The sequence below is a fragment of the Entelurus aequoreus genome, linkage group LG01, assembly GCF_033978785.1.
Source record: "Entelurus aequoreus isolate RoL-2023_Sb linkage group LG01, RoL_Eaeq_v1.1, whole genome shotgun sequence".
Classification (NCBI taxonomy): Eukaryota; Metazoa; Chordata; class Actinopteri; order Syngnathiformes; family Syngnathidae; genus Entelurus; species Entelurus aequoreus.
The window spans coordinates 64,933,526-64,954,120 of record NC_084731.1 but is presented as its reverse complement, the minus strand read 5'-3'; positions in this window follow the sequence as shown (position 1 = coordinate 64,954,120).

Sequence of the window (20,595 nt, the reverse complement as noted above, 5' to 3'; positions counted from 1 at the left end):
CCACCTCGACCTTCTAAAAATATGGAGGGGGGCGGAGCCTGTCTCCATGGTGACAGCGATAGCGGAGAGTGAAGAGCTGGGTCCGGAGGTTCCCCCCTCCACCCGGCCCTCCCCTCTCCGCTGTGATAATCAGCTCACGCCGTCACAGAGAGCAGATGTGGCCACCTTGCAACAGCGTTTTGCTAAAGTGTTCTCTCCCCTGCCAGGCCGCACGAACCTCACCCAGCATAGAGACCAGCCCAGGCGTGACGGTGAGGTCTCGGCCCTATAGGCTACCCGAACACAAGCGCAAAGTAGTTCGGGAGGAACTAAAAACCATGCTGGAATTGGGAGTGATAGAAGAGTCACACAGTGCATGGTGCAGCCCCATAGTTCTGGTAGGGAAGAAAGATGGGTCTGTGCGGTTCTGTGTGGACTACCGCAAGGTAAATGATGTGTCACGTTTTGATGCCTACCCAAAGTCCCGGGTCGACGAGCTCCTGGACCGGTTGGGCACAGCTCGTTTTTTCACGACACTGGATTTGACCAAGGGCTACTGGCAGATACCCTTGTCTCCAGAGTCTAAGGAAAAAACGGCATTCTCCACTCCGGAAGGTTTATACCAATTTGTGACCCTTCCGTTTGGCTTGTTCGGTCCGCCCGCCACATTTCAGAGACTTATGGACCGGGTACTGCGCCCCCACGCGGCATATGCTGCCGCCTATCTGGATGATGTCATCATCCAGGGGGACAACTGGGCGGAGCATGTGCAGAGGGTGGGGGCGGTACTCGAGTCCCTGAGGCGGGCGGGGCTCGCCGCCATCAGGGTGAAGTGTGCGGTTGGCCGGAGGGAGGTACAGTATCTGGTGTACCACTTGGGGGAAGGACAGGTGCGGCCTCAGATAGACAAAACCGCGGCAGTTGTGGCCTGCCCGACCCCTAAGACGAAAAAGGAGGTGAGGCAGTTAATGGGGCTGGCGGGTTAATACCGGAGGTTTAACCCCCGGTTTGCGGACCTGACCAGCCCACTAACTGACCTCACCCGAAAGGGTACTCCAGATCTGGTCCAGTGGACAGAGCAGTGCCAGCAGGCATTCGAGAAGGTGAGAAAAGCACTTTGCGAAGAGACGGTACTGCACATGCCTGATTTTTCCCTCCCATTTTGTTTGCAGGCGGACGCGTCGGGCAGAGGGCTGAGAGCTGTTTTATCCGAGCAGAAGGGGGCTCCGACCACCCCGTCCTGTACATCAGCAGGAAACTGTCAGAACGGGAAACCTGATATAGCACGGTAGTGAGGGAGTGCCTCGTCTTCCGGTGGGCGGTCAGTGCCCTCCGGTACTACCTGCTGGGACGCCCATTCAGCCTCTGCTCGGACCACAAAGTGGTCCATAGGCCGGGGGCGCAGATGGCCGTGGCAGACTTCCTCTCCCGCTCTCATGCGGGGGCGGGGGAGTAGGCGCGGCCGGACGATGTCCCGGCCTAAGTCTGACGGTGGAGGTATGTGGAGGGAGGTGTGGCCAGCGCTGCCTGCAGGAGCGGAGGTCACCGCCTCTGTCCATGGTGCTGAGGACAGAGCACCATCAGACGGGGGCGTGGCAGTGCCAACAGCGAGACACAGCTGAACAGGTGATTAGATTTCCCAGGTGGTACAAGTTGTCTAATCACTTGTTGTCTTTAACAGTAGCGGTCGGTAACAGGAGGAAGAGAAGGGCTTGGAGAGTGTAGAGAGGAAGGACACAGACTGAAAAGTCGAAAAGCGTAAACATTGATGGTAAATAAAACCTTGTTCAACTCTGAACGCCAGACTCCTGTGAATGTGTGTGATCAAGCGGAATCCGATAGGAAGCGACCTCCACAGTGACATTTATAATATAAAGTAGCGTAAAGTTCTTACTTATATCTGTCAGTAAACTCGCCATGAAAGCACTAAAACATACCGGTGTAGTGAGTTTACATTATTTACCCAAGGAACTTTAGTTATTAGAGAGTTGCGGTCGGACGGTTTTTCACGGGACACATTTCGGGCGTTGTTGTTGCACTAGTGAGCTACGGATGAGGAGATGCCGCTCCGTTATTGATTGAAGTAAAGTCTGAATGTCATTAAAACAGTTGGCTCCATCTTTTGACACTTCTTCAACTCCCGTCCTTGCACGCTACACCGCTACAACAAGAAAATGACAGTAAAAGCTGCAGCAAGCAGTTAAATATTAACATTAAACCACCATAAAATCAAAAATACGTTATATCAGTAGTAAATGCAGTGTATTCCTGCTAACACGACACAGTAGATGATGACCTAAGTGACTATGGTTATAATACGTAGAAAACACATGACTTTACTGTGAAAAGAATGAAAAATTGTACAATGCATTTGCAAATGCTGTAATGTCACAAACATGTAAATACTCTAAAATATATGGTATTAGTCTCATCTGAATTAAAGATTTTGCAGATTGTACATTTACATTTACAGCCTACCTTAATAGTTTTAGGGGTTTGTGTCAAAGCATTAGCCTAGTTAACCTTTGGCTAACATGTTTTCTTGTATTTTTATGGCAAGTACTTTCAGACATTGAGGGGTTAAGTCTATGTGCTTCATTGCAAACTGCATGGCAATGAACCACCTGTGTGTTTGAAGGTGTTGGAAGCAGATATTTAACAGATACGGACGGAGTACATGAGGTTCATTTTACAGGTCTGTGTTTCCGTTTACATGTCTCGGAAACACAGGCATTTTGCAGATACTACTACTAATGAAAGGGAACAGCAACAACAAGCTTTGCTTCTTACTACTCCTTTTCGAGCATGTTGTAAAGAGAAATGGAAAATATGTGATGTGTCTTGTTGAAACTGCATTCATGTTCGGAATTAATTTCAAACAACCATGGAAAAATATCACCCATTTTGAAAATAATTATTAATTTATTAATACATTTTCCTTCGCGACGGGAGCATGCACGTCTGTGTAAGAGTAATAGAAGCCATAACGACATCAAGTAATATTTACCGTATTTTGGCCATTTTAGGCATATGGGGGCTTATTAATTTGTATTAGTTTGCCATTTCCTTCAACAACAACACTACTAATCATGGCAGACTTCATGAGAGCCAAAAACGACTACTTTGGGACAAATGATGATCCAGAATCTTATATTTTTTAGCCTGAATATACAGAGGATGAACTACAAGTTTTAAAAGCTGTGTGATTAGCAGATCTAAAACAATCACTTACTGAACAATGTCCGCTTTCACTGGGATAACGACCTTGGGATGTTTATATCTTTCAGCTTAAGACTTTTTCCCCGCTTAGATGAAAAAGTAATCATAATCGTCACTCCTTTGGTAAAAAAAACAAAAAACAAAAAGGTGAGACAAAACGAGCATATTGTCGCGCTTTCCTCGCAATTTCTTCAGTTTTAAATTGAATATCAAAGTTGACCAGCTTCTCGGTTTATAGACACAACCTTCTACTATAGTAAATAAATAAATAAATGATAAATGGGTTATACTTGTATAGCGCTTTTCTACCTTCAAGGTACTCAAAGCGCTTTGACAGTATTTCCACATTCACCCATTCACACACACATTCACACACTGATGGCGGGAGCTGCCATGTAAGGCGCTAACCAGCAGCCATCAGGAGCAAGGGTGAAGTGTCTTGCCCAAGGACACAACGGACGTGACTAGGATGGTAGAAGGTGGGGATTGAACCCCAGTAACCAGCAACCTTCCGATTGCTGGCACGGCCACTCTACCAACTCATGATTTATCATCTTTTACCAACTCAGAGGCGATGCAGCAGCTCAGTATGTCAATAGCTGCATAAGCTAGTTAGCTTTCTGTGATAAATGCGCCGTGTTACTAAAAATTGTTGTTCTGCGTTAGCTCTTATAATAACAATGTCGCCAATACTTGGTTAATATGCAGGTCACGGTACTTAAATGGAGTACTGTTGGCAGTTTTTAGATGTTTTTAGGGGGCTTCATATGCGGAATTGATGACTCCCGTTAGCTGTCTAGTACAAGCCATATTTAACAATTTAGAATACACAAAAAAGAGGAAGACATAAGTGTTCTTGTCACACATAAGGATTGTGAATTACAGTATTTTCCAGACCATAGGGTGCACCGGATTATAAGGTACACTGCCGATTAATGGTCTATTTTCGATCTTTTTTCATATATAAGGCACACCGGAGTACAAGGGCATTAAAGGAGCATATTATTATGATTATTTTCTAAATGTAAAAGACTTCCTTGTGGTCTACATAACATGTAATGGTAGTTCGTTCAAAATGGTAGTTTGCTCAAAATGTTACATAGATGATGTTTTACAGATCATCTTCAAGTCGCTTTCTGACACTCGCTTCAGGATGCGCCGTTTTGTGGGCGGTCTTATTTACGTGGCTCACCTTCGACAGCGTCTTCTCCCCGTCATCTTTGTTGTAGCGGTGTAGCGTGCAAGGACGGGAGTGGAAGAAGTGTAAAAAGATGGAGCTAACTGTTTTAATGACATTCAGACTTCACTTCAATCAATAACGGAGCAGCATCTCCTCATCCGTGGCTCACTAGTGCAAAAACAACGCCCGAAATGTGTCCTGTGAAAAACCGTCGTACCGGAACTCTAATAACTAAAGTTCCTTGGGTGAATAATGTAAACTCACTACACCGGTATGTTTTAATGCTTTCATGGCGAGTTTACTGACAGATATAAGTAAGAACTTTACACAACTTTATATTAGAAATGTCAACAGTGGAGGATGAATGTGCCATAACAAGAAGATAGAGAAAAAGAAGAAGCTTATCCACTACGGTGTCGGCACGAAATACAAAGGCGGAAGCGCGCACATTTTCAGGACTTATGCAGATCCCAAATACAGATCAGCAGGTACCAGAAGGTAAGAAAAGTTGCTTTTGCATATTATTGCGAAACAAAACACCAGATAATATGTCTTACCTTATACACACACCATAATAATACTCCTAAGTTGACGCTCAGTACAATCCATCAAGCGGTGTGGCTTCATAGCTTACCAAAGTCTTCATAGCTTCCCAAAGTCGTATTAAAACACTTTGATAGATTTTTGAGCGCTGTGTGTAATGTTCTATATTCTCAATGGAACATATACAATTTTTGTGTTGTTTACTAGAGTCGTAATGCAGTCTACACATATCTCTTATGTGTGACTGCCATCATATTGCAGTCCACACGTATCTCTTATGTGTGGCTGAGACAATACAGTATAGGCAAAATAAATTTTAAAAAAAGGCTGACTACACCCTTAAGGAGCCACCTGCAGTCCATCACAATTGAGAGACATCTATTGACTGATGGAGTCTGGACACTGAAATAAGGTGAGTCATCATGCAGTCTAATCAGTATGAACCTACGCCTCTAAAGTCTCGATGCTGGACAATCAGCCAAGGACACAAAATGATATTTCACATGTAAATTATGCACTGCACGGATCCTCAGCCTCTGCTCTGTGATCACAACTGAAGAGGAGTGTGCCTCCTCCTCCTCCTCCTGCCACATTTGTATTCTGCGTCCTTCCAAGCGCTCACAATCATTTCTACTCATCTTCTCAGTCTTGTCAGCCAGGGCCAGAGGCTATTGTCACATTAACATTTGTTTAACAGTTGTGTCATTCAAAAAGAAGATTTCATAAATGACAATATTCACCCTTTTCGCCCTTCTCTTCTCGTCTTTCTTGAGCGAAATGACGAGCACAATGTATTCCAGATGGTGAAATCCAATTGAGCTTATGCCAGGGGGGGACCATATATATGTTGTTTACATGAATCGCATGTTAAATATCCAATCTATGGCGCAAAGTCTCGCAGTCAGAAGATCCGTTTGAATCCGATAAAACACCTGTGTGATGTGTTCGTGTTCTCCCCATGCTTGTGTGGGTTCCTCCCGTAGCCCAGAACATGCATGTTAGGCTATTTGGAAACTCTAAATTGTCCACTGGTGTGAAAGAGATTGTGGATTTTTGTCTCATTTTTTTTGGTGCCTGCATTGGGGTCGGCAACCCCAAATGTGTCTGGAGCCGCGAAAAACTGAAAGCCTTACATAAGTGTTGTAATGATGGCAACTACTATCTAAGCGATAGTAGCCTACTATCAAAATGACTTTAAAAGTCGTATATAAGTGTTGTAATGAAGGCAACACATGATGTAAGTGACTATATTAGCTATATTAGCCTACTATCTAAATGACTTTAAAAGTCTTATATAAGTATTATAATGAAGGCAACTACTGTATATAAGTGATAGTAGCCTACTATCAAAATGACTTTAAAAGTCGTATATAAGTGATATAATGAAGGCAACACATGATGTAAGTGTCTATATCAGCCTACTATCAAAATGACTTTAAAAGTCGTATATGATTGTTATAATGAAGACAATACATGATGTAAGTGTCTATATTAGCTATATTAGCCTACTATCAAAATGACTTTAAAAGTCTTTAATAAGTGTTATAATTAAGGCAACACATGATGTAAGTGTCTATATTAGCTATATTAGCCTACTATCAAAATGACTTTAAAAGTCTTATATAAGTGTTATAATTAAGGCAACACATGATATAAGTGTCTATATTAGCCTACTATCAAAATGACTTTAAAAGTCTTATATAAGTGTTATAATGAAGGCAACACATGATGTAAGTGTCTATATTAGTTATATTAGCCTACTATCAAAATGACTTTAAAAGTCTTATATGAGTGTTATAATGAAGACACCACATGATGTAAGTGTCTATATTAGCTATATTAGCCTACTATCAAAATTACTTTAAAAGTCTTATATAAGTCTTATAATGAAGCCAACGCATGATGTAAGTGTCTATATCAGCCTACTATCAAAATTACTTTAAAAGTCTTTAATAAGTGTTATAATGAAGACAACACATGACGTAAGTGTCTATATTAGCTATATTAGCCTACTATCAAAATGACTTTCAAAGTATTATATAAGTGTTATAATGAAGACAACACATGATTCAAGTGTCTTTATTAGCCTACTATCAAAATGACTTTAAAAGTCTTATATGAGTGTTATAATGAAGACAACACATGATGTAAGTGTCTATCAGTGACGTGCGGTGAGGTTAATGGCTGGTGAGGCACTGACTTCATCACAGTCAGATTTACAAACATATGAACCCTAAAGAGTATCTTATTCACCATTTGATTGGCAGCAGTTAACGGGTTATGTTTAAAAGCTCATACCAGCATTCTTCCCTGCTTGGCACTCAGCATCAAGGGTTGGAATTGGGGGTTAAATCACCAAAAATTATTCCCAGGCGCGGCGCCCCTGCTGCCCACTGCTCCCCTCACCTCCCAGGGGGTGATCAAGGGGATGGGTCAAATGCAGAGGACAAATTTCATTACATCTAGTGTGTGTGTGACAATCATTGGTACTTTAACTTTACTTTAACTTTACTTTAACTTTACACATACAAACTGTAGCACACAAAAAAGCACATTTAATTAAAAAAAACGTTATTATGGTCTTACCTTTACTTATAAATGAAGTCCATGAGCCGCTGTTGTGCAGGATTAATGCACCCCCAGCCGTAGAATGCACCCCGTGACGGGAGTGTTATATCAACTAAAGCTCACACTTAAACTTTCCACGTGCAAGATTGAATCTATTTAAAAAAGTTATTTAATAAGAAGCCAAAAAGTGCAAAAACAATAATGTTCGTGTTGGAGGAGTTGTGAATGACTGCTGGGCCACAACATTAGGTACACCTGCAGACTGCAGCACGGATTTCATATTTCATTCATTCACAACTCCTCCAACACGAACATTATTGTTTTTGCACTTTTTGGCTTCTTATTAAATAACTTTTTTAAATAGATTCAATCTTGCACGTGGAAAGTTTAAGTGTGGGCTTTGGTTGATATAACACTCCCGTCAGGGGGTGCATTCTACGGCGGGGGTGCATTCTCTACCACCAGAAGGCGGGATTACTGCGAGCCTCACACAGTGCGTCTTCGCAGCCATTTTATGATAGCTCAGCACAAGAAATAGGTTACACACATACAGTTGTTGACAAAATACACTGTACATTATATACCTCAGCTAACTAAACTATGGAAATGTATAATATAGTTCATATAGCATTACGGTCTCACTGCACAGCAGGCCAGCAGTTAGCCGAGTCATTGCGCACAATCCATGTTGAGGCACAAATCAGTGACGTGCCTCAACTGGCTGCTGATCACAGCAAGTATCTTCTCAGTATTTGAACGGCAAATGTGAAAATTCAGCGATTTTGAATAAAAATAATCTAAAACTGGTGAAGTTAAATGGAAAATAACTTTATAGTATAATCACTGGATACATATACCATTTAAATTTTTTTTTTTTCTTTTTAATTTGTTTTTCTTTCCTTGATGGCACGTGAGGCCCCGCCTCACCTGCCTCCCCTGACTGCACGTTACTGGTGTCTATATTAGCTATATTAGTCTACTATCAAAATGACTATGTGTCGCAGGCTGACGCAAATCTTCGTTGACAGAAATGTTGAAATGTAATATTTATTCTACACATTTTTACAACATTGGAAATCACTAGTAAAACAGATAATGTATCATGAGACATGCAAATATAAATTAAATACACAGAGGACATAAGTAAAGGAAATTAAATATACCTACAAACGAGACATAATGATGCAATATGTGCATACAGTTAGCCTAAATAGCATGTTAGCATGTATTAGCTTGCAGTCATGCAGTGACCAAATGTGCCTGATTAGCACTCCACACAAGTCAATAACATCAACTAAGCTCACCTTTGTGCAGTCACGCACAGTATAAAACGTTTGGTGGACAAAATGAGACAAAGAAGGAGTGGCATAAAACACGTCTTTCTGTGGCAGCGTTGGAGAAAGTTGTACATGCAAACGAACTACGGTGAGTTCAAAGACAGCCGGAATTAGTAGGAGAAAGCGGTGCTTGCCTTCTATTAGTTAGGAAGGTTTGTGTCATGTTTGTCCTCCTACAGAAAAAGTATAAAAACAAAAACCATATATTTTTCCTCATCTTTATCCATTTTCATTCATTTTTGAAAAAGTTCCAGGGAACCACCAGGGCGGCGCTAAAGGGCCGCGGGTTGCCGAACCCTGGGCTAGGGGATACCTGTCACATTTGAATCGATACCAACCTGGCACCTGGGAATTGGTAGTAATAATAATCGTTACTTTTGTGTGTGTGTCACAACGTGTTAATAACTGTTAATTGTTTTTAATCTTTGCTGTCCAGTTGGTATCTTGTTTTCTCACACTTCTGGGTCTCTTTCGCAAGTACTGTCCGGGGGCCTCATGTTGCAACGGTGACGTGACGTTCCTACTGAACCCCCAAAAAATTTGGTATTTTATACTCGTACAATATCACCACCCAGCACTTGTTGCAGGTGTCCGAGTCTAAATTAGCTTAGCACAAAAATGAGGCATTGATAGCATCTTCCTTGTTTGGTCTGGTTCGGAACGTCAAAATGTCCACAAACTGGGTGGTTTCTTTTGTATTAGGGTTGTCCCGATACCAATATTTTGGTACCAAAATGTATTTCCATACTTTTTGATAATTTGATACTTTTCTAAATAAAGGGTACCACAAAAAAATTAATTATTGTCTTTATTTGAACAAAAAATCTTAGGGTACATGAAACATATGTTTATTAGTGTTATTTAGTCCTTAAATAAAATAGTGAACATACTAGACAACATGTCTTTTAGTAGTAAGTAAATAAACAAAGACTCCTAATTAGTCTGCTGACATATGCAGTAACATATTGTGTCATTTATCATTGTGTCAACATTATGAGCGGCGAAGTTGGTCGAGTGGCTGTGCCAGCAATCGCAGTGTTGCTGGTTACTGGGGTTCAATTCCCACCTTCTACCTTCCTAGTCACGTCCGTTGTGTCCTTGGGCAAGACACTTCACCCTTTGCCTCTGATGGCTGCTGGTTAGCGCCTTGCATGGCAGCTCCTGCCATCAGTGTGTGAATGTGTGTGTGAATGGGTAAATGTGGAAATACTGTCAAAGCGCTTTGAGTACCTTGAAGGTAGAAAAGCGCTATACAAGTACAACCCATTTATCATGTATTTATAAAAACTGTAAATATTAATTATTAATCTACTTGTTCATTTACTGTTAATATCTGCTTATTTTCTGTTTTAACATGTTCTATCTACACTTCTGTTAAAATGTAATAATCACTTATTCTTCTCTTCTTTGATACTTTACATTAGTTTTGGATGATACCACACATTTAGCTATGGATCCGATACCAAGTAGTTACAGGATCATACATTGGTCTTATTCAAAGTCCTCATGTGTCCAGGGACATAGTTACTGACTTTATGAACATAATATGAATAAAAAATAAAAAAGATTTTGTGACGATAAAAATATCGATGTAATCATAGTAGTATCGACTAGATACGCTCTTGTACTTGGTATCATTACAGTGGATGTCAGGTGTAGATCCACCCATGGCATTTGTTTACATTGTGACGCCGGTGAGCTATTGTATCCTCCTACGGTGTGTAGTGAAGCATGTTTAGCTATTCCTCGTCCTCCAGTGATAATGAAACTTGTAAGAAACTTACTTTATCTGTCGCCATGGAGACAAGGATTAGTGAACCAGCAATGTCATGACGTGACAACGCGCCGTCATGCATGTAAAAAAAAAGGGGGGTTGGGGGACCGGTACTTTTTAGAGACGGTATAGTACTGAATATGATTCTTTAGTATTGCGGTACTATACTAGTACCGCTAATTTGTATCAGCTTCAATTTAGCATGCAAAATTAGCAACAAAATCCATAAAGAAAGGTACACACAAAGCATTGTAAATATTAGTTTGTGTTGACAATGGAAACATTGCACAGAGATGTCATACATGCAATGGAAATGGAAGCATGCCAAAGCAACTGGAACAATGACACCACATGGAAGGCTTTCTGGTCCACACATCATTTTTGTCTCATGCAAAAATGTCCATCTATCCATCCATTTCCTACCGCTTGTCCCGCTCGGCAAAAATGTTCATTTACATGCGCACAGCGCAAACAAGAGCTGACAAAATAAGATAAAGACTAAATTATGGAGGGAAGGGGGGTAAAATACTAAAACTAGTGGAATTATCTACTATGTAATTTTACTTGATAAGACATTTGCATATCTCGAAATTAGCAGGACTTTAAAATAGAAAAGTGTATTTTATTCTGAAACAAGCATTATTCAACTTCAAATTTTTAAATGAAGCATCCTCAGGGTGTTTGTAGAATCTTAAACAAGAAGTTCTACGTTATCTTCTCAATTCTAACATTTTTAAACTGGAATTGACAACATGGCATTCATGCTACAGTTAGGATTATGATGTGAATGACTGCAAATAAACACATAGCTCTTCAAACTCTGGACGTTTCTAGGAAGTGAAACGATTATATTTATATAGCGCCTTTTCTCTTGTGACTCAAAGCGCTTTACATTGTGAAACCCAATATGTAAGTTACATTCAAACCAGTGTGGGTGGCACTGGGAGCAGGTGGGTAAAGTCTCTTGCCCAAGGACACAACGGCAGTGACTAGGATGGCGAAAGCGGGAATTGAACCTGGAACCTCAAGTTGCTGGCACGGCCACTCTACCAACCGAGCTGTGCCACCCAGGAAGAACATTTTAAAAATTGGCAAGTGGCAAATAATTTGCAGTGCGATAAAGTGATCTTCATCTTGTCACGAACCCTGATGAGATCGGGGTGTAGTCATGTGATCCAGGTGTAGTCATGCACGGGGGTTCTGCCATGCAAAAGGAAATGTGGAGCCTTTTTTATTGTCGTGATCAAATGAGCTGAGGTGTCACATGAGTAAATGCTGGTGCAGCTTAGCCGTCCTGACCTTGCCACAGCACCCCTCCAGCGATTTACTACATTTCATAGGTTCTTCACAGCTCCACGGCTTTAAGCTGTAAATCGAGTACTATATTCCATAAAGTACTATATTCCAATCACGGCTTTTACTCACACGACAGTGAATCTCGGGAATAAAGAACATTTTGAAATGTTGTTACTGTAAGAATATAGACCCTCTGTATGTCATACCACTTCTAGTAAACAATACTGTATATTACAGTCTTTTTTCCCCCGCACTTTGAGCCCTCCGGCTTGTAAGACAGTGCGGCTAATCTATGGATTTTTTCTTTGCTGACGGCCATAATACAAAAGTTGTCCAAAAAACACGTAAATATACTGAAAAGGTGTGTTATTGTTTGTGCTATGGCGCTATCTTTTAGACCAGTTCGCATACTGCAGGGTCCTTCCATTTAGGGCTTTCAACCGGAAGCCTTAAATGTGCAGTTCCGTCTTCTCGCCGTCCATAGTTTTTCTACTCGAAATGATTCTTTGATCGTATTTGTATTGTAAGTTTTACAATACAATCAAAACAATTCATACTTACTAAACCGACCCATGTGTGATGTCTGTAGGAGTATTTTAATGCATATTTGTAACATGACCTTTGTTTTGTTTGATCAGCCTTTTTACTGCCCTGTTACAGTCACTACACTCATGTACAAATTCCAATCCGGCTTCAGAACTAACCACTCCACTGACACATGCCTTCTCTATCTGACCGACCACATCAAACATGAGGTGGACGTGGGCAAATACTGCGGCATGGTCATGCTGGACCTTCAGAAGGCCTTTGACACCGTTGACCACGCTATGCTGTTGGATAAGCTCAGAGCAATCGGATTTGACAAAACCTCATGGAGTTGGATGCAATCTTACTTGGAGGGGAGGGAACAGGTGGTAGAGGTGAACGGCACCGTGTGTCCCCCCCCCCCCTCAGTAAGCTGTGGAGTCCACTAAAGCAGTATGTTAGGGCCTTTAATGTTCCTAATATACATAAACGACATGTCATCGGCATGCAACTGTGAATTGTTCCTGTTTGCGGATGACTCTACCCTGCTGGTATCCGGCAAGGACAAGTCACAGGTGGAGAAAATCCTCAGTGCTGAACTCTGTAGAACTTGCACCTGGCTCGCTGACAACAAGCTATCCATACACTTGGGTAAAACAGAATCCATCCTGTTTGGGTCCCACATCAACCTCAAGAAAGTCAATGACTTCACTATAAAAGTGGGTGACATTGTTATCACCAGGAAAGATGAGGTCACCTACATAGGTTCCATTCTAGAGGCAAACCTTTCCTCTGATAAAATGGCAACCAAGGTAATCAAAAAGGTCAACCAACGAACAAGATTTCTCTACAGAATCTCCTCTCTGGTCAACAAAAGCACCATGAGATTCTGGCGGGAACTCTCGTTCAACCCTTTTTCGATTACGCATGCACCTCCTGGTACCCTAGCACCTCCAAAACCCTCAAATCTAAACTCCAAACATCTCAGAACAAGCTAGTCAGGTTACTTCTAGACCTCCACCCCAGATCCCACCTAACTCCTACCCACTTCTCCAAAGTGGGCTGGCTCAGGGTGGAGGACAGAGTAAAACAACTTGCACTGAGCCTAGTCTATAAAGTCCGCTACACCTCCCTGGTACCGAAGTACATGTCAAACTACTTCCTTAACGTAAATGACCGCCATAACCACAACACCAGGGGGCGCTCCACTAACCACGTTAAACCCAGATTCCGATCTAACAAAGGTCTTAACTCATTCTCTTTCTATGCCACATCAATGTGGAATGCGCTCCCAACAGGTATAAAAGAAAGGGCATCTCTATCCTCCTTCAAAACCGCAATAAAAGTACACCTCCAAGCAACTTCAACCCTAAATAACACCCTCCCCGGATTGCTAATAATCAATGTAAACAATCAAATGCAGATACTTTTTCTTATGCCTTCTGATCTCTCTCTCTCTCTCTCTCTCTCTCTCTCTCTCTCTCTCTCTCTCTCTCTCTCTCTCTCTCTCTACTCTCTCTCTCCTCTTCTCTCTCTGTCTCTCTCTCACTCTCTCTCTCTCTCTCTCTCTCTCTCTCTCTCTCTCTCTCTCTCTCTCTCTCTCTCTCTCTCTGCTCTCTCTCTGTCCACTACTGCTTTACATATCTACCAAGTCAGACCTACACTGTTTCAATATCATGTGATGACTGTATTATGATGATAGCATATATCTGATAGCATATATCTGTATCATGAATCAATTTAAGTGGACCCCGACTTAAACAAGTTGAAAAACTTATTGGGGTGTTACCATTTAGTGGTCAATTGTACGGAATATGTACTTCACTGTACAACTTACTAATAAAAGTCTCAATAAATCAATCAAACCAATTGTGAACAATTAAGGTATTTAAATAAACATTTACAAAATATGTGTGTAAATAACTCCTTTCACAACAAATATACAGTATCTGCAGCTTACTGTACGGTGCAGCTAGCATATGGAAATATATGTGTCCCCCCTAAACTTTAGTGGGTGAGTATTGAAGTCCGGTGCGGCTAATATATTGAAATATATTATTTTCCCTCAAAATGTAGTGGTTGTAGCTTATATAGTCCGGTGTGGCTAATATGTGGTAAAATATTTTTCTCACCCTGAAATTTAGTGGGTGCGGATTATAGTGCGGTGTGGCTAATACATGGAAAACTTGTATTTATTTATTTTAACTTAGTAGGTGCGGCTTATAGTCCAGTGCGGCTAATAAGCGGAAATATTTTCCCCTGAAATTTAGTGGGTGTGGCTTATAGTGCAGTGCGGCTAATATATGGAGAAATATATATTTTTTTCTCAATAATGTAGTGGGTGGGACTTACAGTCCAGTGCAGCTAATATATGGAAAAAATATTATTTTCCCCTGCACTTTAATGCACGGCTGATATGTTGAAAAATATTGTTTCCACCTTAAAATTTAGTGTGGGCGGCTTATAGTCCCGGTGCAGCTTATTAAACTTAGACTTCCTTTTTATTGTCATTCAAATTTGAACTTTACAGTACAGATAAGAACTACATTTCATTTCATTAGCTCATGGTAGTGCAGGATAAAAAAGCAATAAGGTGCATGGATAAATAAATAAATAGGTTACTGTACAGATAAATATATTGCACTTTTTCACATGCATCCACGTTTATGGATGTATGTTATATTGTCTTTTTTATTCCAGCGAGTTAATCCATTTTGGGGGGAGTTGAGGGGATTTTTATGATGCGTTCAAGAGTCTTATGGCCTGAGGGAAGAAGCTGTTACAGAACCTGGAGGTTCTGCTTCGGAGGCTGCGGAACCTCTTTCTAGAGTCCAGCAGTGAAAACAGTCCTTGGTGGGGGTCGGAGGAGTCTTTGCAGATTTTCTGAGCCCTGGTCAGGCAGCGGCTTTTTGCGATCTCCTGGATAGGAGGAAGAGGAGTCCTGATGATCTTTTCCGCCGTCCTTACCACTCTCTGGAGAGACTTCCAGTCTGAGGCATTGCAGGCTCCAGTCCAGACAGAGATGCTGTTGGTCAGCAGGCTCTCTATAGTGCCTATGTAGAATGTGGTGAGAATGGGGGGAGGGAGCTGTGCTCTTTTCATCCGACGCAAAAAGTGCATGCGCTGCTGAGCTCTTTTTACAAGAGCTCCAGTGTGTAGGGACCAGGTCATATTGTCAGTTATCTGCACCCCCAGGAACTTGGTGCTGCTTACCATCTCCACCGCTGTGCCGTTGATGAAGAGTGGAGCGTGGCTGGACTGGTGCTTCCTGAAGTCAACAATGATCTCTTTGGTCTTGTCGACATTCAGAAGCAGGTTGTTGGTTCTGCACCAGTCAACCAGATGTTTCACCTCTTCCCTGTAGTCCATGTCGTTGCTGTCACGGATGAGGCCCACTACTGTCCTGTCGTCCGCATACTTCACAATGTGGTTAGTGGTGGACCTGACGCAGCAGTCATGGGTCATCAACGTGAACAGCAGCGGACTCAGGACACAGCCCTGGGGGGAGTCGGTGCTCAGGGAGATGGCACTGGAGGTGTTGTTGCCCACTCTCACAGACTGGGGTCTGTCTGTGAGGAAGTCAAGCAGCCAGTTGCAAAGGGGGGTACTGAATCCAAGGGGGGCCAGTTTGCTCACCAAGTACTGCGGGATGATGGTGTTGAATGCTGAGCTGAAGACCAGAAACAACATCTGCACATGTGTGTCCTTTCCTTCCAGATGTTTTAAGCTCAGATGGAGTGCAAAGGAGATGGCGTCCTCTGTGGAGTGGTTAGGGGGACAAGCAAACTGGTATGGGTCGAATGTGGGGGGAAGTCTGGAGATAATATATTCCTTTACCAGCCTCTTGAAGCACTTCATTATGATGGGGGTGAGTGCCACGGGGCGATAATCATTGAGGGAGGAGATTGTGGGTTTTTTAGGCACTGGAATGATTGTGGCCGTCTTAAAACATGATGGTACCACAGCCTGGGTCAGCGAGATGCTGAAGATGTCTGTGAGAACCCCAGCCAGCTGGTCTGCACATCCCTTAAGCACCTTGCCTAATGTCATCAGGTACCGGTGCTTTCCGGGGGTTCACTCTCCTCAGGGTTTTCCGTTTTTCTCGTTGGCCTGTGTGGGGATGTATGCGGACACAGACTCTGCATACTCCTCCACGCATGTGTGATGATTATCGGTGGCGGCTGTCTTGAACATGTCCCAGTCTGTGGTTTCGAAGCAGTCTTGCAATGCTTCCATTGCTCCCTCTGGCCAGGTCCTCACCTGCTTCACTTTAGCTTGCTTCCTGATCAGCAGGGGCTTGTATGCAGGAATTAGCATCACAGATAGATGGTCTGAGGAGCCGAGGTGGGGGCGTGGTGCTAATACATTGAAAACATTTTTTTTTCTCCTAAACGTTGGTGGGTGCAACTAATATATAGTAAAATATTATTTTCCCCTAAAATTTAGTGGGTGTGGCCTATAGTCCGGTGCGGCTATTATGTGGAAATGATTTATTTTTTATTTAGTGGGTGCAGCTTATAGTACTGTGCGGCTAATACAATGAAAACCGTTTTTCTCCTAGAACTTAATGGGTGCGGCTAATATATGGAAACATTTTATTTCCCCCTAAAATTTAGTGAGTGCGGCTTATAATCCGGTCCGGTTAATATGTGGGAAACTATTTTTTTGTCTAAAATTTAGCGGGTGTGGCTTATAGACCGGTGCGGTTAATACATTTAAAACTATTTTGTTCTCTTAAACCTTAGTGGGTGCGGCTAATACATGGAACATTTTTATTTTCCTCTCAAATTTAGTGGGTGCAGCTTATAGTTCGGTGCGGCTATTATGTGGTAGAATGTTTTTCCCCATAAAATTTGGTGGGTGCGGCTTATAGCCCGGTGCTGCTAATATGTGGGGGGGGGGGGGGGAATTGTTCCCCCTAAAATTTAGTGGGTGCGGCTTGTAGTCCGGTGCAGCTAATAAATCTAAGACTATTTTTCCCCCTAAAATTTAGTGGGTGCGGCTTATAGTCCGGTGCTGCTAATAAATCTAAGACTATTTTTCCCCCTAAAATTTTGCAGGTGCGGCTAATATATGGAAAAATGTTTTTCCCCGCTTAAATTTAGTGGGTGCGGCTTATGGTCCGGTGCGGCTATTAGGTGGAAAAATATTATTTTCCCCTCAAATTTAGTGGGTGCGGCCTATAGTCTGGTGCAGCTATTATGTGGTAGAATGTTTTTCCCCGTAAAATTTGGTGGGTGCGGCTTATAGCCCGGTACTGCTATTATGTGGGGGTAAAATTGTTCCCCCTAAAATTTAGTGGGTGCAGCTTATAGTCCGGTGCGGCTAATAAATCTAAGACTATTTTACCCCCTAAAATTTTGCGGGTGCGGCTAATATATGAAAAATGTTTTTCCCCGCTTAAATTTAGTGGGTGCGGCTTATGGTCCGGTGCGGCTATTAGGTGGAAAAATATTATTTTCCCCTAAAATTTAGTGGGTGCGGCTTATAATCCGGTCCGGTTAATATGTGGAAAACTTATTTTTTTTCAAAAATTTAGTGGGTGTGGCTTATAGTTCGGTGCAGCTATTATGTGGTAGAATTTTTTTCCCCCTAAAATGTAGTGGGTGCAGCTTATAGCCCGGTGCTGCTAATATGTGGGGGTGAAAAAATTCCCCCCTAAAATTTTGCGGGTGCAGCTAATTTATGGAAAAATGTTTTTCCCCGCTTAAATTTAGTGTGTGCGGCTTATGGTCCGGTGCGGCTATTAGGTGGAAAACATTTTTTTTCTCAACGATTTAGTGGGTGCACCTTACAATCCGGTGCGGCTATAATGTGGTAGAATGTTATTCTTCCTAAAATTTAGTGGGTGCGGCTTATAGTCTGGTGTGGCTATAATGTGGTAGAATGTCTTACCCCCTAAAATTTAGTGGGTGCAGCTTATAGCCCGATGCTGCTATTATGTGGGGGGTAAACATTTTCCCCCTAAAATTTAGTGGGTGCTTATAGTTCGGTGCAGCTAATAAATCTAAGACTATTTTTCCCCCTAAAATTTTGCGAGAGCGGTTAATATACGGAAAAATGTTTTTCCTTGCTTAAATTTAGTGGGTGCAGCTTATGGTCCGGTGCTGCTATTGTGTGGAAAAATACAATTTTCCTGCTAAAATTTAGTGGGAAAATAAATGTTTCTCAAAGGTTTAGTGGGTGCGCCTTATAGTCCGGTGCGGCTATTATGTGGTACAATGTTTTTCCCCCTAAAATTTAGTGGGTGCGGCTTATAGTCCGGTGCGGCTAAGAAATCTAAGACTATTTTTCCCCCTAAAATTTTGCGGGTGCAGCTAATATATGAAAGAAAAAAAAATTCCTTGCTTAAATTTAGTGGGTGCGGCTTATGGTCCGGTGCGGCTATTAGGTGGGGAAAAAAAAAATTCTCAACGATTAAGTGGGTGCACCTTACAGTCCAGTGCGGCTACCATGTGGAAAAATATTTTTTCCCCCTAAAATGTTGTGGGTGCGGCTTATAGTCCGGTGCGGCTAATAAATGGAAGACAATTTTTTCCCCAGCTTAAATTTTGTGGGTGTGGCTTGAATACCGGTGCGCTTTATAGTCCGGAAAATTATTTAGCGGTGTGTAGTTAATGATGTTGCTTATGTTAGAGTCGGGGTATGAAATACATGACAGTCGGATGACATCATACAGTAGAGTTTATGTTGACAGCAAGCAGCAATACGCCTCACGTCAACTTAAGCGTGCAGAAGGTTGTCTGCGTACGTACTGTCAGGCCACGTTGGCATCACAACCTGGCAGCTTGGACTCGTTAACTGTGCAGCCTTCAAAAGGCTCTCCTTGACAGGGGCTTATCCCTCGATGAGTTCCACCCAGGGATTTCCTTCACTTCCCTTTCCATCTCTCTGAATTGCAGCTTTTCATAATCTTCACCGAGTTTGTGCCACCTTTCTTCATGTTGCCTCGCCCTCCTCTCGCTTCCGTCACAGGCCTCTCACACGGAGAGAAAGAAAGGCATTTATACTGCCGTCTTTTGCAATCCATCTATATTTCACAGGCGTCAAACTCTATTTGAATGATTTGGATATTAACTTTCAACTGGCCGACATGGTAAATATGTCGGCACTATAGACCACAGAATTGTCCTTAGTTCCCTTTTACACTTCCACACTGGTATGTAACTGTTTTCACAAGGCACATTGGTAATAATAGAATGTATGAACCAATCAATCAATCAGTCAAAGATTATTTATATAGCCCTTAATCACACACGTCTCAAAAGGCTGCACAAACTACAACGACACCCTCGGATCTGATCCCACATCAGGGCAAGAACGAACTCAACCCAATGGCAACAATGTGAAATGGCAGATTTTTTCGAAATAAAGGGAAGGTGGTTTACCAGGAGGTCAGAATCGAGGTTAGAGCAGAGGATGAATAATTGCTGTTTTGAATGCGAGGGGAACGGTAAGTCAAAAGGTAATAATATTTAGCACTGATCGTCCTAATTGTATGTAAATAAACATTTACAAAATAACTAATTTCACAACATATATACAGTATCTGCTACTTGTAGTCCGGTGCGGCTAATATATGGAAAAATATTATTTTCCCCTGAAATTTAGTGGGTGCAACCAAAACACTGTATGTAAACAAAAAATAATTTGTATCCCCTAAAACTTAGTGGGTGGGGCTTATAGCCCGGTGCGGTTAATATGTGGAAAATATTATTTTCCCCTACACTTTAGTGGGTGCGACTTATATAGTCCGGTGCGGCTAATATGTGGAAAACTTATATTTATTTATTTTAATTTAGTAGATGCAGCTAAAGGGAAACTATTGTTTTACCCCTAAAATGTTGTGGGTGTGGCTTATAGTCCGGTGCGGCTAATATATGGAAAAATAAAAAAAAAACATGTTCTAAAATTTAGTTAGCGGGGCTTTTCCCACCCTAAAATTTAGTGGGTGCCGATTTTAGTCCGGTGCGGCTAATAAATGGAAAACTTGTATTTATTTATTTTAACTTAGTAGATGCGGCTTATGGTCCGGTGTGGCTACTAAACGGAAACTATTACCGTATTTTCCGCACCGTAAGGCGCCCCGTGTTATTAGCCGCACGTTTAATGAACGGCATATTTCAAAACTTTGTTTACCTATTAGCCGCCCCGTGCTATTAGCCGCACCTACG